This window comes from Pteronotus mesoamericanus, unplaced genomic scaffold (genome assembly GCF_021234165.1).
Source record: "Pteronotus mesoamericanus isolate MK-2021 breed Mesoamerican mustached bat unplaced genomic scaffold, CSHL_Meso_final contig_20, whole genome shotgun sequence".
Classification (NCBI taxonomy): domain Eukaryota; kingdom Metazoa; phylum Chordata; class Mammalia; order Chiroptera; family Mormoopidae; genus Pteronotus; species Pteronotus mesoamericanus.
The window spans coordinates 21578354-21606181 of record NW_026555085.1 but is presented as its reverse complement, the minus strand read 5'-3'; the positions used below and the strand labels follow the sequence as shown (position 1 = coordinate 21606181).

General features: G+C 41.7%; 1 pseudogene; it reads left to right on the top strand.

The window, feature by feature from the left end:
- The window catches only part of LOC129066827 (ankycorbin-like), a 34688-nt pseudogene extending 7480 nt beyond the window's left edge, over positions 1–27208 (top strand).
- The last annotated feature ends 620 nt before the right edge of the window (positions 27209–27828 follow it).

The window sequence follows — 27828 nt, the reverse complement described above, 5'->3', positions numbered from 1 at the left end:
AGAGCCTAGGAAGCCAACCTGGCCTTTGGTTTTGTGCTAGCGCTGCTTAGGCTGCACAGAGCTGGAGGACAAGGTCGGAGGTTACCAAGCACCAGGGCGGGGACTCCCACATTCTCCAAAGTCACAGGCAAGACACAGTCATTATCTGCTCCCCAATACCGGGGCTGTATCTACAGACTCCCGAGTCGTTTAGCAAGAAGAATGGTTTAAGATGGAGAAGGACAGAATCCACAGTGCTCAGGATTTTAGGGACAAAAGATAAAATGCAACAACTTGTGTGTTGACTTGCAGGTCTGTGCCTTTTGCTATTTAGAAGGTTGCTGAGGCCTGGACAGGTGACTCAGTTGGTTGGAATGTCATCCTGTGCACCAAAAGGTGGTGAGGTCCATACCCGGTCAAGGCACAGACCTAGGTTGCTGGTTCGATCCCCAGTTGGGGTACGTACAGGAGGTGGCCGAATGATCTTTCTTTCTCACATTCATGTTTCTGTCTCTCTTTCCCTTCCTCTCTCTCTCTAAAATCAGTAAAACATATCCTGGGGTTAGGATTTAAAAAAAAAAGAAGGTTGCTGAAGCATGCAGAATCGAAGCATGGTTTGAATTGCCTTGGAGTGGAGGGCCCTGCCACACAGGGTGGGTTTTTGTGTCATCATGTTTTATCATGTATTAGCATGATTTCCTGATCAAATGCAGGAATTAGTCAATCTGAGGAGCTCCTTCCAAAGTTTTTGAGTCACTACATTTTAGAAATAGCAAGAAAGACCCCCAGTGTCCGTAAAGTTTCTGTTCATTGATTTGTCTTTAGTTTTCCACCCGTCACTGATAGGATAATCAATGGGAAGGCTAAATAAAGCTTCTCTAAACATTGCCCCATGTTCTCCCACTTCCACATTTGTAACTCCATCTGCCCATGACAGCCCCACTCGAATATCTAATAGGCATCACAGATTTGACACATCTAACACAGAACTTTTTGCAAAAGAAGTAATAAGGTAGGTTTAATTCCAACATATGTATATGTGATACCAGCACAAGAAATATTGGAATATTATAATGAATAAATTACATTAACCTTTATCTTTCAGTGGCAAGAGTCTCATGTTTACACAGTACAAGATTCTGAATACTTAGTAATAATTTTTGTGTTGTTTTTACATTTGCAAATATTTGAAAATCCAATGAAATTTTAACCTGCTCAGAAATTCGAACACTTCGTCAATTTTAAGCAGCTTTTTTTAAAGGTTTTTTTAAAGATTATAAATATATTGTACAAATACATTTGTCTCCCTTCTCCTGCCACCACTTTCCCCTGCCCTACCCACCCCCACCTCCCACCCTCAGTCCTTCCCCACTTTGGCTTTGTCCATGGGTCCTTTATACATGTTCCTTGACTTGACCCTTCCCCTTTTTTTCCTCAATACCCACCTCCCTCCTTCTCTCATTACTATCAGTTTGTTTTTTCTTTAAATGCTGCTAGTTATATTTTGCTTGCTTGTTTGTTTTGTTGATTAGGATACACTTATATGTGCAATTATATGGTATTTGTCTTTCACCCCCTGGCTTATTTCGCTTAACATAATGCTCTCCACCTCCATCCATGCTGTTGCAAAGGGCAGTAACTTTCTGCTGCGTAGTATTCCATTGTGTAATTGTACCATAGTTTTTTGATCCACTCATTTATTGATGGACACTTAGGTTGTTTCCAGCACTTGGCTATTGTAAACTGTGCTACTATGAACGTTGGGGTGCATAGGCTCCTTTGAATTGGTGTTCTGGGATTCTTAGGGTATAATCCCAGCAGTAGAATTGCTGGGCCAAAAGGCACTTCCATTTTTAGCTTTTTGAGGGAATTTTGAACTGTTTTCCACAGTGGCTGCACCAGTCTGCATTCCCACCAACAGTGTACTGGGGTTCCCTTTTCTCCACAGCCTCACCAGCACTTGTTGTTTGTTGATTTATCATGGCCATTCTGACCAGTGTGAAGTGGTATCTCACGGTGGTTTTAATTTGAATTTCTCTGATGGCTAGTGATGATGAGCATTCTCTCATGTGTCTCTGGGCTCTGTGTATGTCCTCCTTGGAGAAGTGTCTGTTCAGGTCCTTCGCCCATTTTTTAATTGGATTGTTTGTCTTCCTGGAGTGGAGTCATGTGAGTTCTTTATATATTTTGCAGATCCAACCCCTGTCCGAGGTATCATTGGCAAATATATTTTCCCATGTGGTTGGTATCCTTTTCATTTTGCTGATGTTTTCTTTAGACCTGCAGAAGATTCTTATTTTGATGAAGTCCTGTCACACTGCATGGCGGTTATAGGGGCCCGCCAATGCGGGGGAGTGCCGCAGAGAGCGCAGCGCTCCCTGAACCTGAGGGAAACTGGCTGGGCCCAGCTGAGGTGGGAGCAGAGCTCTGAAACCCACAGAGCCTGTCCCGGGGTTGTCACAGATGAGGGGGAATAAACACAAAATGTCGCAAACACTTCTCTGTTGGGAGAGCAGACAGGGGCACTTCCCTCTCACTGGAGAAGGCCATGGCACATCCCTCTAGTGGGGAAGGCCTCGTCGCCCTTTGTTCCAAGGCTTTTATGAAAAACTTACCAGTGGGCTAGGTAAGAGGAATGCATACGTACACTCGTTACATTAACATGTTAAGTTTCACAGAGAATAGATACTTTTTAAGAAAACAAGTGACAGGAATTCATTGATTTACATGGGTCTGAGAGGAGACCAGCATAAACAAAAGAGAATGAAGATAAGGGCAAGCACCTTAATGATAAAGGGTAATGGGTGTAAATAATGTGAAGGTCCTTCGCAGCAAGAGCTGGCCAGAGATCTGTGGATAGAACAAAGTAGGCTTTAAAGAAATTACTTTTAGGCCTGATTTCCCTGGCAACCACCGGACCTGATTTAGAGCTGACTGCTGCACTGCTTCAAGCCTGAGCCAGATATGGGGAGGGAACCACCAGGAGATAAGGAGACTGCTTCTTGGCTGCAATGAGGACTCCGGCCATGTCCAAGCTAAGCTGAGAGGTGTGGAGGCCTTTTTGCCCCTTCTCTGTGTCCCCCAATTTCTTATCTGCTGCCTCTATCGGTCGATGCCCGTCTTAGGTTGCACCTCCCCTGAGGGGTCTTACCCATCATTGGCAGGGACCATCCCAAGGCAAAGCAGAGAGGCAGGGGTTATGCCCTTGCCTGGGAAGACAGGTCAAGTCTCCTGAGGAACCTGTTTCTCCAAGGCCTCCTGATTATTTCCAGACTTGGGGCCCTCCAGCATGTTGGCAGGGTTACAGCTTCTGAAACCAGGCCAGGTATTTCCCAACAAAGTCCCATTTGTTTATCCTTTCCTTTATGTCCCTTGCTCTCGGGGACATATTGGTGAAAATACTGCTGAGTGGAATATCTGAGAGTTTCCTGCTTGTGTTCTCCTCTAGGACTTCTATGGTGTCATGACTTATATTTAAGTCTTTTATTCATTTTGAGTTTGTTTTTGTGTATGGTGTAAGTTGGTGGTGGAATTTAAATTTTTTGCATGTAGCTGTCCAGGTCTCCCAGCACCATTTGTTGAAGAGGCCATTTTTATTCCATTTTATGCTTCTGCCTCCTTTGTTGAATATTAATTGACCATAAAGACGTGGGTTTATTTCAGTGTTTTTATCATAAATGCATACTCTACCTTATCAAATGCTTTTCCCGCATCTATTGATATGATCATGTGGTTTTTGTCTTTCCTTTTGTTTATGTGATGTATTACACTTATTGATTTGTGAATATTGAACCATCCGTGCATCCCTGGGATGAATCCCATTTGATCGTGGTGGATGATCTTTTTAATGTATTGCTGGATGCGGTTTGCCAATATTTTGTTCAGGATTTTAGCATCTATGTTCATCAGCGATATTGGCCTGTAGTTTTCTTTCTTTGCTGTGTCTTTATCTGATTTTGGGATTAGGAGGGTGCTGGCCTCATAAAAAGATTTTGGGAGTCTTCCCTCTTCTTAGATTTGTTGGTGGAATAGTCTGAGAAGGACAGAGGTTAGCTCTTTCTTATATGTATTGTAAAATTCTCCTGTGAAACCATCCAGTCCAGGGCTTTTGTGTGCCGGGAGTTTTTTGATTACTGCTTCAATTTCATCAGTTGTCATCAGTCTGTTCAGGTTTCTGTTGCTTCTTCATTCGATGTTGGAAAATTATATTTTTCTAGAAATTTGTCAATTTCATCAAGGTTTTCAAGTTTTTTTGGCATATAATTGTTCATAGTAATTTCTTACAATCCTTTGTATTTCTGTGGTATCAGTTATTATTTCTCCTGTTTCATTTCTGATATAATTTATTTGGGTCCTCTCCCTTTTTTTTCTTGATGAGCCTGCTTAAAGGCTTGTCAATTTTGTTTATCTTTTCAAAGAACCAGCTCCTGGATTTGTTAATCCTTTGAATTGTTCTTTTAGTCTCGATGTCATTCAGTTCTGCTCTGATCTTGATTATTTCCTTCCTTCTACTTGCTCTGGGCTTTGTTTGTTGTTGTTTCTCTAGTTCTTGAAGCTGGAGGGTTAGGTTGTTTATTTGAAATGTTTCTGTCTTTTTTAGGTAGGCCTGTATTGCTATGAACTTTCCTCTCAGGACTGCCTTCGCTGTGTTCAAGAGGTTTTGGACTGTTGTGTGTTCATTTTCATTTGTTTCTAGAAAATTTTTTATTTCTCATTATCAACCCGTTCATTGTTTAATAGCACGCTATTCAGTCTCCATGAGTTTGAATGTTTTGAGTTTTTTCCTTGAGGTTGGTTTCTAGTTTCAAGCCCTTGTGGTCTGAGAAAATGCTTGTTATGATTTCAGTTTTTTTGAATTTGTTGAGGCTTGATTTGTATCTTTTCATGTGGTCTTTCTTTGAAAATGTTCTATGTGCATTTCAAAAGAATGTGCATTTTGCTTCTTTGGGATGAAAAGTTCTATAAATGTCAGCTAAGTCTATTTGACCTAATGCATCATTTAGTTCCACAATATTCTTGATGATCTTTAGTTTGGAAGATCCATCCATTTTTGACAGTGGGGTGTTAAAATCCCCTACTATCAGTGTGTTGCTATCTATATTTTTCTTGAAGTCCTCCAACACTTTCCTTACATATTTGGGTGCTCCTCTGTTGGGTGCATATAAATTTATAATGTTTATGTCTTCTTGATAGATTCTTCCTTTGAGTATTATGAATTGTCCTTCTGGCCTTTGTTTTGAAATCTACTTTGTCAGATATAAGTATTGCTATCCTTGCTTTTTTTTTCCTGTCCATTTGCTTGGAATATTTTTTTCCATCCCTTTACTTTCAGTCTATGTATATCTTTTGTTCTGAGGTGGGTTTCCTGCAGGCAGCATATGTGTGGGTCATGTTTTTTTATCCATTTAGCTACCCTATGTCTTTTGAATGGAGCATTTAGTCCATTTACATTCACAGTTATTATTGATAAGTACTTATTCATTTTTTTTCCTTTGTACCTGTGTTCCTCTCTTTCTCACTCCTTTTCTTCATCTTCTTAAAGCAGTCCCTTTAGCATATCTTGAAGTGCTAGTTTGGTGGAGGTATATTTTTTAGCTTTCTTTTGACTGGGAAACTCCTAATTTTGCCTTCCAGTTGAATTGAGAACCTTGCTGGGTAAAGCAGTCTTGGTTGCAGGCCTTTGTTTTTCATTACTTGGAATATTTCTTGCCATTCCCTTCTGACTGGTAGTGTTCCTGTTGAGAAGTCAGCTGCTAGCCATATTGGGGCTCCTTGTATGTTACTACCTCTTTCTCCCTTGTTTCCTTTAGGATTCTCTGTTTGTCTTTGACATTTGTCTTTTTAATGATGATGTGTCTTAGAGTGGGCCTCTTTGGATTCCTCTTGAATGGGACTCTCTGTGCTTCCTGGACTTGTGTGACTTTTTCTCTCCTCAAATTAGAGAAGTTTTCCATCATGACTTTTTCAAACAGGTTCTCTGTCCCTTTGTCATCCTCTTCTCCTTCTGGTATCCCTATTATGTGGATATTATTATGTTGCAGGTTGTCCTGCATTTCCCTCAATGCCTCTTCATTCTTTTTGAGTCTTTTTTCATTTCCTTGCTCTTTCTGGGAGATTTTTTTCTACCTTGTCCTCCAGTTTGCTGATTCGGTCCTCAGCTTCAACTAGCCTACTTTTGATTCCTTCTACTGTGTTCTTCAATTCAGAAATTGTATTCTCCATTTCCTTGTGTGTCTTCCTGATAGTTTCTATGTTCTTTTTCAGGCTGAAATTGTTTGCAGTAAGTTCCTTGTAGTTTCCCTGTAGTTTTTGGTAATTCTCTCTGAGCTCACTGAGCTCATTTAGCTTCCTTAGAACCATTGTTTGGAATTCAAAATCCGATAGTTTACTTGACTCTATTTCATTTAGTTCTCTTTGTGGGGATTCCTCCTTTCCCTTCTAGTGGGGCATATTTCTTTGTCTTCCTATTATTTGTGAGACTCTTCTCTTTTACGTCTGATTCTTAAGTTGATCTCTCTTGATTTCCTGACCCTGTGGTGTGAACTTCTATGGTAGGAGACTGCTGTTTTTACTTTCTGGATCTGCCTCTGATGATGTGAGATGTTGTCCCTGTCTGACCTTAGGCAGTCTGTTTGAGACTTCCAGGAATCTACTGTCTGTGGCTGTCTCCTTCAGCTCTTAATCTAGTCACTCTGCACTTAGCAGGATGCCTTAGACAGCTCAGGCGGGGCACAGTCCCTTCTGGGGACGGGGTTATTGGGTCCTCTCTCGCTGCGGCCACATGGGGGAGGAGTCAGCACTGGGATCCGGCTGACTACTCTAACCATTCTCTCCCCAAAGCCTCCATCCCCAGTCTGTCCTCAAGTGTCTTCAGGCCTCTCCACATGCCCTTTAGCCAGGGATCTACTATCTGTGGCTGCCATTCTGCACTCAGTAGATTACTTAGACAGCACAAGGAGGGGTGGAATTCCACCTGGGGGTGGGGTTATTGGGTTCTCTGACATTGGTGCTGCTCAGGGGGAGTAGTCTCTGCCTGAGCAAAATGGCTGCTGCTGCACAGGGGATGAGTCAGCACTGAGATCCGGCCAGCTACTCTCTCAGTTGTCTCCCCAAAGCCTCCTTCTCCAGTCTCTCCTCAGGTGTATCTAGCCCACTCTGCCTCTGTCTTTGCCAGAGACCAGGGCAAGTGGCTGCAAATAAAAATTTTGCATTGGCCCTTTAAAAGGCTCTTTGTGTCTCCAGCTGCCTGTCTCTGCCACTCTTCGCAGCTGGCTGTTTTCTGTGTACTTTTGGGCTCTGGTGCTGTAGGCTAGAGATCCCCGCTTTTGGTTTAGATCCTGCTCTTCTCAGGGGGATCCAACTGGCCGTTTTAATATCCTTCTGGTGCTGCCGCCTGTGGGTGCCCCGCCTGCCTTCTCGCATCTGTACTGTGAGATCTGTACTAACTGTAACTTACCACTTAGATTGCGCTAAAGCCGATTCTTCTGTCTCTGAACTTACAAGGCTCCTCTCTCACTATTGTTCAGTTGTTTGTTCCAGGTGATTTCTCCACAATTTAGTTGTTATTCCAGGTTGGTCCTGGGAGGAGGTCAGTGTGACTTCCACTCACTTCTCTGCCATCTTGATTCCTCATCTCTCTTTCTTTCCAGCCCGCCTTCTCAAGTCTCTTCCACACTCCTTACCAGTTAGGTTGTGCTAGAGCCGATTCTTCTGTCTCTGAGTTTACAAGGCTCCTCTCTCGCTATTGTTCAGTTGTTTGTTCCAGGTGATATCTCCACAATATAGTGGTAATTCCAGACTGGTCCTTGGAGGAGGTCAGTGTGACTTCCATTCACTCCTCCGCCATCTTTAAGTCATGTTTCTATTGTATCTTTTGTCCTAATTATCTTTTACTTTCTTCCAGGAAATCAATGCTCTTAAAACTTGTTGCTGTTCTATTGTTGTTTTCCAGTGGGAGATTCCACCCAGGTACTTAGTCTCTAATCCTGCTGGAGCAGAGGCCTGGGCAGTCTCCCAGTGCTGACCCCATTTTCTCTTTGGAAGTCCCTCCAGGTACACTTCTCTCTCCAGGGGTCACCAACCTTCTTCCTGGTCGTGGTCTATCCCTGCCTCCCCTCATCCCAACTCCACATATGGACAATCCTAACTTAGTCTGCGTGGCCAGGAGCCACTATTCCTCTCCTGCATATTGTTAAGACACAGACCGTATCCCCTGACTCCTTCAGGGATTAGCTCTTTTGATTCTAAAAAGCCTTTCTCCTTTCAGAAATTCTCTGCTTTTGCAGATCCAAAGCTATCTTTTACAATCTCTGTCCTGAGATTTCCAAACATATTTAGACACTAAAAAGAGGAACAGTGTCTGCTTCTTTCTCTTTGCATTCTTCCTGTAACAATCCTGATGCTTCCTTGGGGAAAATCTACCTCTGAATCTGAGAGTGCTGAGTGTGAGAGAAGGGAACAACAAAGTGAACCTAGCTTTATGACTCCCCATTTGTCCTGCTGCATGTTACTTGAGAGCTGGGGTCTTCGAGACCAGTTGCAGAGCTGAGTTTCTAGTTGCAGAAGCAAATAAATTCAAATTTTGGATGTAAGCCAGTTTGAGCTGAATTTCTTACCTTATATTACAAGGACCCTCAAATCATCTAGTGGTTACTAGATATCAGAAATGGCTTCCATTGAGCTCCAACACCTATTTATTTTGTGAAAAATAGTAATAGGCAGTCCATTGGAATGTTTAAAGTATGGTTGTAGACTTGAGCTTTTGTTTCAAAAAAGAGGAAACTTCCAAAAATTAAGCGCTCAAAATACAAAAGCCAATTATGCTTAAGTGGACAACAGGGGAAATGAACATGGTCCGCCAGTTGGTGGCAGCCTCACGCTTGGTCATGGATTTCAGGCTGATTCTGGGATGCACAGGGTGGCTGCTGAAATCTCTGGGAACTGAAGAGAGTTCATTAAAATGGGGTGGGCTCTACTTCTTGTTTCTGCTAAAAACTTGGATAAGCTGTCCTTTTCCATTTTATTAGAAGTAATATCTTAAGAACGAAAGGGGAAAGCATCTGCAAAGCATTGCTTTTCTTTGTGTTAAAATCTGTGTAAACGCTCTGGGAAAGTTTTCTTAAGTTGCTCCACTAAAATATCAATTCTCTCTTTCAGAGAATTTTTAGAAGAGAAGATTATTTAAAGTTTTCTTCTTTCTTCTGATGTTCTGGATAGCCAACATTTAGTCCTTCCACCTTTTAAAGATCTGCTGTCTATTCATTTCTATCATCTGCTCTACAGTGAGATTTGCTCTCAAATTCTGAAGTGTTCTTTGCACTCTGGGTGGTCTGGTAGTTGCTCTCACCTGTGTGGAGAATCTCCTCCTTGGAAACAGAGGTTCCATTCCTCAGCTTTCCTTGGTCCTCTGAAGCATGTTCCTTTTTCTTTTTTTCTTTTTTTTAATGTTGAATACAGATTTAGCCTCATGCACAAGCATTGTAAGAGATGCTGTAATAGAGGAACATCCTCCATGTAATCTGCCACCAAGATGAATGCCTCAGACATGGCTCATGGCCGCCTCAGGCCAGACATCTTGGGATGGTGGCTGGTCCTGAGGGACTGACTGCCAGGGGACCAACCAGGGTGTGGGAAAAAGCAATCAGTGCTCCTGCGTCACCGTCACCATCTGTGTGGTCTCCTCCAAGGCCACACACAGAGGGGGCAGAGGGACTCTCACAATTAGAACATTATTTTTGAGGTTTGTAAAAATTTGGTATATATTTATTGTGATTATTGATAAATTTATATTTATTTCTGCCATCTTATTTTGTGATCTCTTTGTTATGATTTTCATCTGTTTCTTTTTTTCCTCATTTTTTTATTTCTTTTCACCATACTGTTTATACATTATATACTCTATTTTTATTCTTTTAGTGTTTATCTTTAAAATGTTTTATATAACTTAACAAAGATGTATACAAAATAAATTATTTTGATTCTGCTCCCAAATAACAAAGTATATGTGTTATTATTGTCTAGTATTTTGGTTCTGTCTTTTTAACTGGAAAGTGATTATTTTAAAATGTCATACATAAAAATAGGCACTCTCTCCGTAAGTATGCATTTCATGGATAATTATTCTTTGTTCTGTATCTGATCATTTCAACATCTGAAATCTTACAGAGCTCTACAACTGTTTTTTGTGATTCTGCTGAGTCTCACTCGTGGTGTCTTGTTTCCTAAACATTTGGTAATCTTTTCATTGTAAGCTCATATTTGGATAACCTGTGTAGACTTGACTGAGGATATTTCTCTCCAGAGAGGATGTACATGTGTACCAGAGTGCCACTATCCTGGGGTCACTTCTGTTTCTAGGTGTGGGGCCTCCCTAAGTGAGTGGGGGTATGAATTGGAATCTCAGATCCCTGAAAGAACGGGCCTTTAACTGCAGATTGTTAGAGTGGATATTATTGTCGTTATCATCATTTTTTTCCCCACCAACAGTTTTCTTTTTTGGTGCCTTTTATGGCATTGCAGATTCTTCCAGGCCTAACCATTCACTAATGGGACCTCTTCAGGTGTCTTGACTGTATAGGGGTGGGGGGTCCTCAGGCTTAGCTTCCCCACCAGGAGTAGACCCAAGCCTGACCTCCCATTCTCCTGCCCATGGTCCTTCATCTGCAATGCTCCAATTTTTCGTTCTGTATTTCTACCTAAACTTGATCTATGTATTATATATATTCCTAAAAATAAACACCTCACATTTGATAATATCATAGATTAAAAACAACATGGCTTGTGGTGGGGTAAAGGGAGAGATAAGCAATTCAATAAATGTGACTCCATAAACTGGAAACAAATTCTTACAAAAAATTAACAGAACCTCCTCTGACCGGAGTGGCTCAATTGGTTGGGCATTGTTCTGCAAAGTGAAAGGCTGCCAGTTCAATTCTCAGTCAGGAAACATGCCTGGGTTGTGGGTTCGGTCCCTAGTCAGGGTGTGTATGAGAAGCAACTCATTGAATTTTCTCTTTCACATTCGTGTTTTTCTACTTCTCTTTCTTCCTCCCTTCCCATCCCTCTAAAAATTAGTTTTTAAACATTAATAGAACTACATGTTCATGCCAAACAAACAGGAAATATTACAGTAAACATAGGGCTTTAGCCGAAGAGGAGTGGAAATAGCCTGACAGAAGAGAACAAGGCGGGGTTCAGATGAGCTGAGTCTAGAGAGCACGAGCAGGGAGCTCCCATTCTCAGAAGCGGTTGCAGGCTCTGTGTGAAGCGCCAGGGTGCCAGAGGCAGATGCTCCAGGTCTTTGTCTAGTATAGTGTTTTGTGCACAAAGATCAAGGAGACTCATGTAATTAGGACTTCTAAGGCAGACAAATGACCAAACTGAGCCAAGAGTGAGAATCTGGGGTGAATGCATTCCATGTACACCACGGAATTCCTTCACTGCTGTGTCTGTAGAAGCTGCTGTTTTGTGTGGCACAAAACATTCACATTCTGGGGTGGGGGGCGGGGGATAACATTGTATGAGGCAAAGAGACCTCTCTGTTTTACTGATGTTTTTCTATCTGCAGACGTTGTCTGAGAGGACTTGTGTTTAGGAAGCATCGGCTCCCAGGACAGCCCTGGCTTCCATGCTCGTTTCTGTTTTTTTTTTTAATTTTTTTTTTATTTTTAAGGATTTTGTCCATCTGGATTGCCTTAATATCTTGGGCACTCAGCAATGCCTTGAAAGGTACACTTGCTGTAATTTATCCTTCATGTGGGTGGTGGTAGAGGGGTGGCAGTTCAGAACACCTGGTCCTCTCATCCCCCCTCTTCCAGCTTCTCTGGCCTGCTCTGCACTCCCTGTCCCCTGGGAGGTCTCTGGACCTGAGAGGTGATACCAAGAAGCTGGGTCAGTTCACTGAGCAGCACTTGGGTAGCAGTGACCTTAAAATAACCACAGAGCCGAAGCCAAGAGGATAAAGAGCACTGAAAGGCAAGGGTTTTTTTTTTTTAAAGGCAAAAAATCCATAATCCAAAGGGCCAACACTCCTTTTCTGAAAAAGCTAAGAATGAATGGACACTTCAAGCATTTTTAAGATAATCTCGCAGATCACACACAGTACAGCATGACATTATGCCACAAAGTTATGAACATCACATTAGCCACATTATCGTGTATTTTTCACTGCATCAAGCAGCAGTTCAGATCAGAATCAAACGAAACACCCACTCGCATGGATTAAAGTAATAGCAGAAAGTTCTAGAAGGCTTCAGCAAAGCCACAAGACCCCAGTACTGCCACTGGAGTCTGGACTAAGCCTCCCACACAAAATCCACATCAACACGTCACCCTCAGCCATCTAAGTCCTTCATTCCTCCATCCTCGAGAAGTGAATCTTCATCCGTGCCTTCCATGACAGGATGACCAGCATATACCTGATATTTTCTGGTAAAATAGGCTCTTGCAAATGAGTTGCCATGGCTTTAATAACAGTTTTTGTTTCCTAAAATCTGGTAACTATTTTCTCCATTCCAATTTTCAGGTTTACAAGGTAGAAAGAAAACCACAAGGTGACAGTCATGGTTTATTGTGATCAATATAATGTAGGCTCTACTCCACAAGATCGCAATTCTGATTTCAAATGACATTGCTTAAAATCCAAACAAGTACATATCATTGAACTTTTAGGATAATAAATAAAAACCTATGCAAGAGAAATTTATTCTGAAAGAAGTCCCCCCAAAGTTCTCTTTGTCTTAAGATTAGTGAAACTATAAAAGCAACCACTATATTCAATGAAGATTTCACTTTTCTGAAAGAATCAGTCCAATGAGAATCATATATTACTTACATGACATGTTAAGATTACAATTTTTATTATATGCTTTTTTAAAAGAATGAGTCATAAAATAGTGTCCCTTACATGACTTGTGCAATATTCTGCAGAACACGCTGACTGACAGTCAGAAATGGTCTGTGGTGCCTTGCTCATCAGTATCACTGGCATCTGAGTGGAATGTGCACTCTGAGGGTGGGCCCAGCCCAGAGGTGGCAAAACACCAGAGAGGTGAGTGTTGCTTGGCCATGGCCTCAGGAAACCAGATGGTTTGGGCCAAGCCCTGGGGTTTGCACCCTGACTAGGGCAGTGCAAGAGGAGACCTCAGGATGTACACAGGTGCCTGCAGTTGGCCAAGCACATCCCTTCACAGAATTCAGTCTCCCTAGGTATATCTAGGTATATCTGGACTTCTGGTGAAACACAGAAGCATCTGAGGCCCAACCTAGACAGAGCCTGAACTTATACCCAAACTACCATCTTTCTACACACACACACACACACACACACACACACAGAAACACACAGGCACATGCAAACACGTGCAGAGGCACACACAGAAACACACACAAACACACACATTCACTGTAGAAATATAAGAATACAAGTGTAACCTATGTATCAGCTGAGGTCTCCCTCCTTGAGAACATGGGAACATTTTCTGGAACCTCCAATTCCAGGACTTGTGCAAGTTCCAGTCCATGGACTAGTTATTTTTATTCACTTTTTCTTCTTCATACTTCTCTGACTACTTTGTGTTCTTGGAGGCTGACCCTTACAGGGTCTTGCCTTCTGGCTCCTTGGTTGGGTTTGGCCAATAGAAACAGCTGCAGCTGGCCTCATCCTGATGACTTTTTGAGGCCCCGCTCCCCCACAAGGTGTGAAAGCACCCTGCAGGGAACAGCTATAATTAATATACCCTGGGACATTTGCTGAGTCACCTCAGACCCAGCACTGGCAACAAGTTTGAACCCATATCAATCTGGTGAACACCACTTGCTCCTACCTGGTGACTCACTGAGAACCTACCTTATGCAACTCTGGTAACGTCAGAGCCCCTTTCAGTGACTGAGCCTTACAGGTAATTGGCAGGTAGAGAAGGACAGAGGGAGATCTCAGGGTGCTTTGGGACTTTTGCTGACCTGGCCCTGGGACCAGTGCTGGTAATAGCCAGTTTAGTGTGCAGCTTGTTCCTTCCCACGCACACCCAGGCCCAGTAGAGGCAACCACTAACTGTGGATCACTTTGTAACTTCAAACAGGTTGCCCAGGGCTAGTCACAGGTACCATCTGATATTGGACTGCACCTGAGTCTCTCCAAGAGGCCCAGGACAGACATACCCAGAGGCCAGTTTCAGACAACATCAGAGCAGGATCCAATTAGCTTCACAAACAGCATATTCAAAGAGATATCTCAGCAGGTACCAGACCCTCCTGGGACAAATTCCACTCTGAGTGGTCAGCACCTACACAATAGCTTGTACATGGTGGTCAGGGTTGATCCTTACAGTCAGCCAGCCTGAAAGTTGACCTTACACATGAATGGGCTAGCAGCAATCAAGACTCAGTTACAACAAGAGAAATACATAATCCACACAAGGGACATTCTTGGAGAGCCCAGCTCAGATGATCAAAGACACTGTACTACTTGGTTCCACAGTACACATAAAGCCATCCTACCAAGACTGGCAGTCATAGATCTACCTAATGCATAGAAACAAGCACAGGGAGACTGCCAAAACTGGGAGGCAGAAAAACATGTCCCAAATGAAAGAAGAGGATAAATCTCCAGAAAAAGCTCTAAATGAAATGTAGGCAAACAATTTACCAGAATAGAGTTCAAAAGAATGGTTATAAGGATGCTCATGGAAATTAGTGAGCATTACAGTAGCATGAAAAAGGACATGGAAACCATAAAAAAGAACCAGAAGTGAAGAATACAGTATCTGAAGTAAAGACTACACTAGAAGGAATAAACAGTAGGTTGGATGAAGCAGAGGATCGAATCTGTCATTTGGAGGACAAGATAGCAAAACACACTTAATCAGAGGAGCAAGGAAAAAAAATTTAAAAATGAGGGTAGTTCCATTAAGAGACCATTGGGACAACTTAAGTGTACCAACATTCACATCATAAGAGCACCAGATTGTGAAGAAAGTAAGCAAGGAATCAAACTTATTTGAAGAAATAATGACTGAAAACTTGCTTAACCTGGTGAAAGAAAATGACACAAGAGTCCAGAAAGCACAAAGAGTCCTGAACAAGAGGAATCCAGAGAGGCCCACATCAAGACACAACAAAATTAAAATTGGAAAGGCTGAAGACAAAGAGAGAATCCTAAAAGCAGCAAGAGAAAGACAAAGGAGCACCCATAAGACTGTCAGCTGATTTCTCCACAGAAACATTTCAGGCCAGATGGGATTGGCATGAAATAGTCAAAGTGATAAAAAGGACCTCTAACCAAGACTACTCTACCCAGCATGGCTCTCACTTAAAATTGAAGGCAAGTAAAGAGCTTTTCAGACAAGAAAAAGCTGAAGGAGTTCATTAGCAGCAAAGTAGTATTACAAAAAAAGTTAAAGGGCCTTCTCTAATAAAAAGAGGGAAGAAAACAAAAGAACATAATTAAAATAATAAAATGGCAATAAATATGTACCTATCAATAATCACTTTAAATGTAAATGGTTTAAATGTTCCAATCAAAAGACATAGTTTAGCTGAATGTATAAGACAATAAGAATCATATATATGCTGTCCATAAGACACCCACCTCAGAATGAAAGATACACACAAACTTAATGTAAAAGGATAGAAAAAGTTATTTCATGCAAATAGGAAGGGGAGAAAAGCTGGAATAGCAATACATGCCTCTGACAAAATAGACTAAAACAAAGGCTATAGTTAGAAACAAAGGAAGACACTACATACTGATAAAGGAAGCAATCCAACAAGAGGAAATAACCTTTGCTAACTTTTATCCACTCATATAGGAGCACCTAAATATGAAAAGCAAATCTTGATGGACATAAGGAGAGAGATGGACAGTAATAGAATCATAGTTAGGGATTTTACACCTCGTTAACACTGATGGATAGGTTTTCCAGACAGAAAATCAACAAGTCTATTCAAGAAATGGTGTTGGGAAGTTGGACAGATATATGCAAAAAATGAAACTAGACCACCTTCTTACACTACACACAGGAATAAACTCAAAGTGGATTAAAGACTTACATGTTATACTTGAAACCATAAATCCTAGAAGAAAACATAAGCAGTAAAATCTTGGACATTTCTTGTAGCAATATTTTTTCTGCTATATCTCCTTGGGCAAGAGAAACAAACAAAAAAAAGATGAACAAGTGGCACTACATGAAACTAAAAAGTTTTTGAACAACAATGGAAACCATCAACAAAATGAAAAGATAATCTGCTAAATGGTAGAACATGTTTTCCAATAATATGTCTGATAAGGGGTTAATATAAAAAATTTATAAAGAACTTATAAAAGTCAACACCACAACAAACAATCCAATTAAAAAAATGGGCAAAAGACCTGAATAGACACTTCTCCAAAGAGGATGTACAGATGGCTAATAGACATATGAAAAGATGCTCAGCATAATTAATCATCAGAGAAAAGCAAATTAAAATCAGAATGAGATATCACTTCACACTTGCCAAAATGGCTATCATTAATAAGTCAACAAACCACAAGTGCTGGTGAGGATGTGGAGAAAAGGGAACACTTGTGCACTGTTGGTGGGAATGAGGGCTGGTGCAGCCACTGTGGAAAGTAGTACTGTGGAATGGAGTTACCTCAAAAAACTAAAAATGAAACTGCCTTATGGCCTGGTGATCTCACTTCTGGTAATATATGCAAAGAATCCCGAAACACTAATTCTAAAGAATATATGCACTCCTATGTTCATCGCAACATTATTTACAATAGCCAAGATTTGGAAGCAGCCCAAGCATCAATAGATGAGTGGATTAAAAAAAGCTGTGGTATATTTACACAAAGGAATACTACTCAGCTGTAAAAAAGGAGGAAATCTTACTTTTGTGACAGCATGGATAGACCTGGAGACTATTATGCTAAGTGAAATAAGTCAGTCAGAGAAAGACAAGTACCATATATTTCACTTATATATGAAATCTAATGAACAAAATAAACTAACAACAGACTCACAGCTGTCAGAAGGAAGGGGTTATGGGGAGATTGAAGAGGGTAAAGGGGGGCTAAATGGTGATGGAAGGAGACTTGACTTGGGGTGGTAAACATACAGTACAATATATAACCTACTATAGAATTGTATACCTGAAACTTATATAATTATATTAACCAATGCTACCCCAATAAGTTCAATTTAAAGGAAGAAACACCTTCAGGAAATCAGAGAGTGGAAACAGAAAGAAGAAGAGATATTTATTTCTTCTGCTTCTTTCTTGTATTGCCATGGCTCTACATCCTACAGTCTGGGAAGACAGTCTGTCTTCCAAGGTTGCAAACCCTCTGTGCATTCAGGTAATACTGTTTTCTCCTGCCCCTTAAACACTAGGCGTATAAAGGCTTCTCTCTATTGCTGGTCCCTGAGGGCTTCACTTTCTCTTGCTTTTATCCTTAACTTTGGCCCCCTATCCAATTAAACTCTTCTCAGTTAACCCTTGAAGGATACCTTCTTTTCTTGTTAGTATCCTGACTGATATATAGCCCTTCCCAAAGATTTCTTTGGATGACAGAAAGTCTTATAGTCACATGTTTATTGCTGCCCAGGCATTCCTACTTTTTCCCTTTCTAGATCTAAAGAAGAAATGGCCAATTTACTGGTTTCTAAACAAAGCAAAATTTAAAAAATAAGTCATTGATGGATATAGTAAAGTTTAGTGGAATATTGGGCATAATGGGAAGTGATCATATCCTACACCACATAGTTGACAACTTAAAAATCCTTATTAGACATGTGTATCCAAGTGTTTTGGTCCATAGATGCTAGAGTCAACCCTACAAGTCCAAACTGCAACCCTACTGTGTCCTAGCTACTGTGTGATCTTGGGAAAGTTGCCTAATTTTTCTAGTCTTCAATCTTTTCCTCCCTTCGTTTCTTCTGTTTCTTCCTTCCCCCTTTCTCTTTTGTCATTTGGGGTGGTCATAACTTCTACCATCTAGGGTTTTGTGGATTAAAGAACTTAGTATATGCAAAATTCTTAAGTGCCTGGCTATGTTATGGGTACTGTTTATTAGCTATCATTAATTATGTAGTATTATTACTAGACATTTTCCAAAATCCTTCTCAGTGAGGTTTCTTGATTCTTTTCAGGTCCTTTGTCAACTTGGCACCCTATTTTCTTCCAACTTTCCCATTTCTTTCTCTTTCTTCTCAATTGTTTTCCAGGGCCACTCCTAGTGTGGGTGGGTGGGTGGAGGAGGACAAATATTTTTGGCCAGGGCCTTGTCTGTATAAACAATTTGAATCACTCAGAATGAGTGTGTCAGCCCCACACTGGCTTCCCATTCTCATGCAGTTCCATGTCAGAAATACTGTGCTGAACTGTGGAGGTGATCTGGTTGCCAAGCCTCCTTTCTTGAACTAGGGCCAGGCCCCAAGGCCCCATTGGCATGAAGTTCCCCAAGTTCCTCAGGGCATCTACTCAACCATTTTAGAAGATTGAAGAGTGTCACCAAAATGAGAATAAGGGGTCAGGACCCATAGGGGCTTCATACAAGTCCTGGTCTGGGCTCAGGACACTCGACCTGGAAGTTCCTGCCAACCCAAACAGTCCCAGGTACTAAAAGATGACTTACAAGATTTGTGAATGTCACCAGAGTGTGGGACCCTCTGAGGTGCTGGATTGGTCTTCTCCTCACATACCTCCTGGATTTCCTGGAGTCTTCTCCCTCTAGAAAGCAGAATAATCGGATGATGCACAATCTCACTCCCAGGCTTCCATGGCCCTACCAATCAAGGTGTAGGTGAAGAGGCCTTCCAACTAGCAGGACTTGCTCTCCTTATAAGGCACTTACAATGATGACCTTCTGATAATGACAAATGAGAAAAAGCAGAGAATAGTTACCTGTAATTCTGAGAGATATTGCCTAGTCACATTTAGGCCTGTGGAACACTGCCGGCTCAAACAAACAGAGGGACATCCAAATGCACAGATACTGAAACAAGTTTGTAATATATACACAGGATTTCCAGTTAAAATTGAATGTGAGATCAATGGAAAATCTACTAGTAAATATACTAAACATATTTAGTATAAATATGTCTCATTAAGTTGTATCTGATGTTGACAATTTTATGTGTTTAATATTTCCAGGTGGCACAATAGCCATAAACTTGGCCAATTGAGCCTTTTTGTTAAAATCACACCCCAAACTTTAAACTCCATATGCTTCTCATTATACTCAATAACAGACTTTCATTTTTGAATCCTCCAACCTCCTGCCCCTCAGAATAGTCTACCAGACAGACCATTTGTTATTCCCTTTGATTCTATTTTAGAATGACTTCCCTTTGGACATGGCCACAAGAGCAGCTGCGAGAGCCGATGTCTGTTCTTCTGTGACTAAAACACCTTCACAAGCAAAGGGGCACCAAGGTCGTCCGGAGCAACTCCGAATTCAGGGCTCACAGCTGGGCCTGCTGGCTCACACATGGACGGTCCTCTCTCCTGAACCAGCTGGTGCTGGACTGAGGGATGAGGGACGGTCACAAAAAATACACAGGTGTAACAAAGGAAGAGGACTGATTTAGAGCAGTTAGTAGTAAAAATTCCTTCTTTAGGATATTGTCATTAGAGAGTACTAAAAGCTTAATAGAAGTAAAGTATATATTCATGTTTTGTGCTAGGTTGAAATCAAGGAGGATTCAAATGTACCGTATTTCGCCATTTATAATAATGCGCACCCATGTCTTTGGCCCAAACTTTAAGGAAAAAAATTCTTTCATTTTAATTTTTTAGTTTAATTTTTATTTATTTACATTTAGAAACAAAACCACTGATCATATTCCAGGGTATTATTTTGCATATGGATATTGTTATTGCTTTCTAGAGTTACACTTTTAACGCATAAGCATAAATAAAAGAATTAAAAACATTTATGTAGATACAGAATCAGTACTGCCCATGTATAATGTACATCCTTAATTTTCCCTAAGAAATGTGGGCAAAAAAGAGTGCATTATACATGACAAAATATGGTATGCTCTGCTTTAAAGGAGTTAATACATTGAGACACAAGGGCAAGTGATGAGTTTCATATATGAAGCCTAATATTTTTGCATGCTCACCATGCGCCCTCACTTTCCTAAGCAAGTTAGCCTATTTTAGCCCAGCTTCCCAACCATGCTGTGAAATGGGTTGCTGGGAAAATAAACAAGGACAGACAAAATCAAGGTTACCAGTAGATTAAGTGACTTTTGCAAAAGTGAAGTTTTATTTCTTTGTTCCCAAGTCACAGACTATGTAAACTGATATTAAATATGAGCTTAATGGAAACGCAGGGGAAAGGGGGACAGGTACTCTACTCGCTGGGTGTGTGGTGACCAACCCTGCTCCTCTCCGCTGCCTGTGGCAGCTCCAGCGGGCCCACTGAGTCTCTGAGTCTGCCCATAGCATCTGAGACCATTCCGGCACTTCCCTCCAATGGCCAAGGCCAGCAGTGCCAGTGTCAGTTTCTGAGATGAGGGGCAGAAGAGAAGGGCTGGTCTGGACTCAGAAAGGCAAGTAGCCACTGAAAGTTGTTTCATAAGAGGTAAAATATTTGGCCCCAACTCAAGTCTATGGTAAGCTATTTTTACCTTGGCTGCCTTAAAGGAACCTTCTTTCCTCCCAGAGAGTAACTCAGGCATAGAGAAACTGGCTCACATAGTGTCACTCAAATTATATTAAAATACTTTCAACTCATGAAAGGCTTTAGGTGAGAGAGTTGTCAAATGATGAACCCACCATATGCCTCCTTGCTGTGGATGGCAATGCTTAGATCACATAAGCCTGAGCAATAAAATAGAGATAGAGACCCTTCTTCCAGTCCTCAGTATCCCTCAAAGCACATGGCAGTGCCAGGACATGTAGCCCAAATCTAATACATCAATATATATCAGCTGAATTTATCAAGGCATAACCATTAATTCATCACAGAGTGTCCTATGTTAAGAGGGGAATCAAAGATATCAGCTTAGAGGATGTATTCTATTTTCCTGGTTGGCAGAGAGTGAGATTTTCCATTTATACTCTCCCTTCATACTTCTCCCTCCCCCAGCGCCTGCCATCTGTCCTGGAATATCATCATTCACACAGGGTTACCCCTAGTGAGCTGTGTGAGACAGTGTTTTGTCATGAACTATAAGTAGCAATGATCCAAAAGAGAGACTAAAGATGAATTTACTCATCCCCTTCTTCCACACTGAGCTGTACTGTAAGGAAGCACAATACTTAGATAGCTGAAGAACACCCAAAAGAAGTTCTTGTTAGAAACTGTTGTGTAAGTACATCCTTAACAGGAGCTCACGTCACTCAACCAGCTAATGGTCTTCACTCACAAACAAAAACCGTACACATCATTCATGAAGTGTTTATTGAGCAGCCTCTGTGGGCAAGTAATGGTGGGGGGCACAGGATGAATGAAACACAGACATCTCCCCACAGAAGTTAGAAAACAATGTGGAAAATAAAACATGAATTTATAATGCAAGTAGGAAGTGATTAAGTGCAGAAAGAATGATACACGTAAGTGATATGGGAGTTCTTGCAAGAAACTGATTTCCTGTGTTTGGGAGTAGAGGAAGGGAATGCCTTGAAGGCATGTGAGCCAGTCCTCACGCAAAGGGTAGCATTTAGTCAGGTGTATTCAGGACCTGGCAGGGAACAGCAGAAGCAGAGGAATGAAGGTAGGGAATTGCATGGACATGTTCAGGAAATAACGAGTGAGTAATTTGGTTTCATCAGCACGAGGATACATCAGAGGAATAAGAGGAGATAAAGCTTATATGCCAATTGGATCAAGAAATATGTTTTATTACAGGTTATAAATATAGACTTCCTCCATGTGCAAGTTTTTGTGCATACCAGTGACATTACAGCTGCATCGGAAGAAGTCTGAACCAATGCGTGGCCTCCCTTGAGTCATATATATGAACTGATCATTGAATGCTCCCATATTGAAACCAGAGGGCAAAGGTGCTTTTTGATGACTTTTGGGGCACAGAACAGGGTGGAGAAAGGTAGAGCAACATCTGTTGGAGCACATAGAAGATGTCTAGCACAGCAGACATTGTAGCCCAATTTGACAGATGAGCAAACTGAGGCATAGGGAAACTATGTTGTGTAAGCTCATGTAAGCTGTGAAATACCAGAGTCAGGATTTGAACCCAGGTCCTTGTGACTCCATAGCTCGTACTCCCAAATGGTATTAGCCTCAACACTGCAGAAATGTTAGTGTTCCATTTGACAACATAGACAGTTCAGTTTAATTATCATGGCACTCATTTCAGCAGCTAACCTTTGGATCATGGTGGCAGATTTCAGAGTGTCGGAATCTGTTACTGCAAAATCACAGCCTGATTGCCAAGTTTGCTAAGAAGAAAAAAGAACCCAGACAGGTGCTGAGCATCTATAAAAATAGTGAAGCGCCTAGGTAATAGAGGATGAATAAAGAAATAACATTATGAAAAATAACAGCATTCTAGTAAGTGCTAGTCAGTAGTGAAATGCTCTATGCAAATTAGCTCCTTTCATAGCAGCTGAATGGGATGGATGTAATTATTATCACCCATAACACAGAGGTTAATTAAATTGCCTAAGATCACGTAGTTAAGACAATGACAGAATCAGGCTACAAATCTAGGCATTTCCGCCCTCAGGATCTATGCACTGACCCTCCACAAACTGTCCATTTGAAGGATTTCAAGTAACAACAGGAAAAAGACAGACCTGTCAATACAGTAGTCTCCCCTTTTCTGCAATTTCGCTTTTCATAGTTTTAGTTACACAAGGTCAACCGATGTCCAAAATACTAAATGGAAAACTCCAGAAATGAAAAATCCATATATTTTAAATGTCACGCCACTCTGAGAAACGTGATGAAATCCCTTGCTGTGCTTTCCGAGAGGTGCATTATCTCTTTTCCAGAGACTCCATACACTGTATACTGTTACCCACCCCTTAGTTACTTAGTAGCCCTCCTGGTTATCAGGTAAGCTGTCCTAGGATCACAGTGCTTGTGTTCAAGTCAACCTATTCTATATAATAACAGTCCCAACGTGCAAGAGCAGTGACGCTGGTAATTTGGATATGACAAAGGGAAGCCGTAAAGTGCTCATCACATACCGTCAGAAGGTCAGTAGCAACTGAACGCTACATCATAATGCCCACATCATTCGCCTCACGTCATCCCATCCTGTAGGCTTTGTGTCACCTTACATCGTCACAGGAGGGGTGAGTACAGTAATATAAGATATTTTGAGAGAGCGAGGTCACATTCACTTAAGTTTTATTACAGTATATTTATAATTGTTTTATTTTATTATGATTTATTGTTGTTAATCTCTTACTGTGCCTAATTTATAAGTTAAAATTTATCATTGGTATGTGCGTATAGAGAAAACATGGTATATGTAGGGTTGGGTATAATCTGCAATTTCAGGCATCAACTGGGGGTCTTGGAATGTATTCCTCATGGATTAAGGAGAGACTACTATTCAGAAGGAGACTCTTGAGGATTTTGGAGGCCTGTGCAACTGGAAAATCATGGAGCCAGGGGCTATCAAGAGATGACTTCTTCTTAGATAACCGTTCATTGTTTCTGTCTAGTCAAAGTTTGCTTCTTTCAAATTTGCCTTCACTGTCCCCTACAGCACCCCTTACCAGGACAGTATTGTTAGCCCTGGTCACTTCTCATACCCCCATGCCTTCTAGGCTTCCTCCTTCCTTTCATGCTCAAAAACCGGTAACACTCTTTGTCACTGTTTGGCTAGCCACAAAAGGATACGGTTGCTTGGAGCAAGAATTTCAAGTGTACAATTAGACACTTTTCTTAAATAACAACATTTTTCTCCCAGTGGATTCAAGATATTGTAATTTAGAAAACTTCATCTCTTATGGCATATTTCTGTTGTGGATAGAGACAGTTGACATTATTTGGGGCCTATGGTGCATTAGCTCATGTAATTTCCATAAATAACCTGATGGGAGAATACCATTATTATCTCCAATTTTCAGTTAAAGAAAACAGATTCGGAGAAGTTAATTTATCTCTTGTCTCCTGGTTAGGTATGTGTTGGAAGCAGGTGGAATCCATGTTGTTCAATCCCAGGGTTGAGCCAGGCTCTTTTACATTCACTGGCACCTTGTTGAGACCCACGATGCTGAATGTTAACATAACTGGATCTACTATTAGCCCTAGTTCTTGAGAACATTGCATAAAGCATGGAACGCCATTTAATCATGTTCAAAAAGTCGTATTTGTAGAAATGAAGGCTTATAATCCATCTCCCAAAAGCACCATATTGTATGAGGCAGGAAACCTGACCCCTGCCACTTGCAGGCATAAGCAATGTGGTGTCCAACTGCTGTGTTCCAAAGTCACATTACTTCGAACCACTTGCCATGGACAGGCAGTGATTTGTGACTCCTGAACAGCACCTTAAATAACAAGATCCACTGGGACATGTGGTTTGAATTCATTTTTTAAAAAAATCTGGGCATTTTTTTTTTTAACAAATGGTCTTATTTTTGGCATCACCTAACATACTGACCAAACTAACAATGTTTGACTCATAAGGAGTAAACCCACCAGGCCTCAGTTCCCCCAGGGACCCAAATCATTGAGCATTGCCTTTCCACTGGCATTAAACTGTGATTCTTTTGATGAAGTGAAGGGAATGTGCCGGTCCCACTCCCTTCCTCCAACCCCACCTCCGAAAAAGCTGTGAGAGTACAATACTCTGTTATGAATTTGGGCAAAAACAAACATCTCTATTCAAATAAATAAATTGATTTGTGTACTCAGAATGAAAAATTAAGAGGAGCTCCTTCAGACTAGAAGTAACAGCCCTTCCATTTGTGAAATTCTCTTTCGTGCAAAGTCTAAATGACACTGTCTTAGCGCCCTATCGGATTATTCCCTTAGTATAAGTTCCTAGAAATAGAGCTGTTGTGTCAAAAGTAAAGGCCAATAATACCCCTCACTTCATTGTCCTCTAGAAAGGTGCCCTCCAGCATTCTAGAAGGATCCCAGTATTCCCCCACTCTCCCGAGATGTCTTTTCATGTTTACCCCTGAGAAGCGTGTTCAAACTCTGCTTAGTCTGTTTTTCTTTATTCCTTGGGTTTTGGCTGTACAGTATCTCGCCCTAAAACCTAGTTCTCTGATCTCATTTCAGCTCTCATCCCACTCTCAGCTCCTCGCATGTCCCCCAGTGTCTCCCACCACTCAATCTTTGCACAAGCTGTTCCATCTTCTTGGAATTTTTCTCCCCAGGTTTTGCCTGGTGGACTTAATAGTGGTCTTTCAGCTATCTGTTTAAACATCTCTTTCTCAGGAATACCAGCTGTTTCCTCTAACTAGATCAGACACCCATGAAGTTTCCTTCAAAACACCCCTTTCTGTTGGATTTTATCCTATCATACAATTCACTTGTTAAGGTTACGTCTCCATGAATAAATTGTAGCCCCATGAACTCATAAATTTTTTGTTATTTACTGTATTTTCAGCCTAAAGGTGGTTAGGACATGCTAGACATCCAACAAGTAATGTTTGAATAAAAAAATTAGTGAATGTAGAGAAATAAATAGAACTTGCCTTTAAGTTGCTATTGACATAGAAAGAGAGAGAAATGCAAAAAAAAATTATAATCCATATAATAAATATGGTACAATATAAATCAACAAATTTCAGTTCAGAAAAGAGAAGGGGAAGTGACTAACGTTATCTGGAGCAATCCAAGAAGGCATTACAGGTGAGCTGAGATGTGAAGGGTATGCTGCTAATAACAAGTCCGGGGCAGGTGGGGTGAGTACTTGCAACAGGAGGAAGCAGAGCTGGGACACAGCGAGAGAGCACAGGATAGAAGGCACGGGCACTGAGAAATATTCTGCGAGTGCAGCACAGGGAGACACTGAAAACCTGAGAGGGCTGGAGAGGCCGCTAAAACTTTATGATGTCATTGACACAAGCCAAAGACGGCAGCAGTAGAATCTGCATTTTTAAAGATTGCTCTTGCAGTCTTTAAAAGAGAAAGCATTGAGGTGGAAGGGCATCAAGACAGGAAGCAGAGAGACGGTGAAGAGGCTGTTGAAACTGCCCATGAGGTAGCTTTGGGCTGGAACCAGGGAAGTTTCTATGGGATTGGAGAAGAAAAGGGCAGGACAGGATAGGAAACATAATTTGCAGTTTTCCTTGCTCAAGGGAAGATGGCATGAAAGATACATATAAAGCTTTTTCCTTTCTTCCATAGTCTGGCCACTTCCTCACTCCTGTCAATTTGTTCTAGTGTTTTTTATTTGTTATTTAAAGTTTTTTCGGCTAAGAAAAACTAAATTCTACATGTTCGAATAAATTTTATCCCTCATCTTTATGTTGTGCAGTGCCGGTTTTAAATGCAAATGTAAGCATTTAATTCATATGCAGAATCACTGAAATTACACAATTTGAATTTCATGGTTTATTAGGAGGGGGCCTCGAGCTGGCCAGAAGAAAAACACAAGTCAGACTCAGGAAGTTTGGGAGAAGCAGAAGAGGCTCTTGGAGGCGCAAGCTGTTCTGGGGGCACTGTGGGTGCCCAGACACTCCGAAGAGAGCAGAAGCCCTCAGCTGCCCAGGGGCCTCATCTTAGAGGTGGGGCGAGGGTGTTTGCTTGGGCCTGATTGCTGCTGGGTTCCCCCTCCCACAGGCCCAAGCAAACAACCTGTCAGGGTGGGATCTGGGGATATCAAAGCAGGTGTCTGCCCTTAGCCCCGCAGCCCCGACTTCTGCCAGACACGTAACTCCCAAGGATCTTACATTGCAGCAACAGGAGGTGTTCGTACTGGATGGCACAGGCAGGAAGCTTGCCCGCACCAACAGGCCACCTACAGCTATTCAACCCCCAGCCACACCAAGGCCTCTGCCTGGGACCGGCACAGCAACCAACATGCCCACCTCTCACCGCATCTCCCAACCCAGGCGCCAGAGGGCGCATGTGCCTGCCCCCACTCTCCCTCTTTGTAACCGCATTCCTATTGCGGCCGTCACCCCCACATATGCTCCCTTCGCCCCACCCTTGCTTCCACTCTCATGGGTCCCACTGGTGGGTGGGAACTCTCCTCACTCCACTACCCAGACTACCCTGAGCCACCCACTGCAGGGACACCCTCCTAATGCAGCTGGGTGCCAATCCCCCGAGCCCCCTGCTCTTCCTCCCTCTGCTTGAGCGCTGAGTCCCCAGCTCATGCGGCCGCGGGGTTATGAACTCCACAACAGGCTACCTACCCCTCCACATGGACAACCTCCTCACTGGGCTGGAAAGCCTGGCCCCTTACCTGCATTGTCAGATGGGCAATTAAAGAACAAAACCCGTCAAGCTAGCTTATGTATTATTTAAGGGAGTAGAGCAGGAGACAAAAGGTTGGCATGAGCAGCTCCTCCTGCCAAAAAGCAATCATAACTCAACTCTTTTCCTTCCCAGTGTATTAAAGACATTCTTCTTCTATTAACTGAATTGAAATTTCACAGCAGAGGCCTTTGTCAACCAGTACAATGAGTCAGAGGAAGCTCTATTGTACTCAAACATTTTCCCACCAAAAATGAGCCAAGTCTTAGGGTATTGTATTGCTGTTTAGAATGTTCCTCTGGGGTCAAGCTGACCTGCAAAGAAAGCAAGTACTACCTCAGTGGGTCCCTAGAAAGGTGTTTTATTGTTTGGTCTTGATTTATTTTTTATTCAGAAGACTCTCTATAGTCTGTTATAAAGGGAGAATAAGCTAAACTTCATTAAAGTTGACTGATAGGCGAATCCCAGAGTTGTATTCTCACCTTCCAAATATTTTTCCA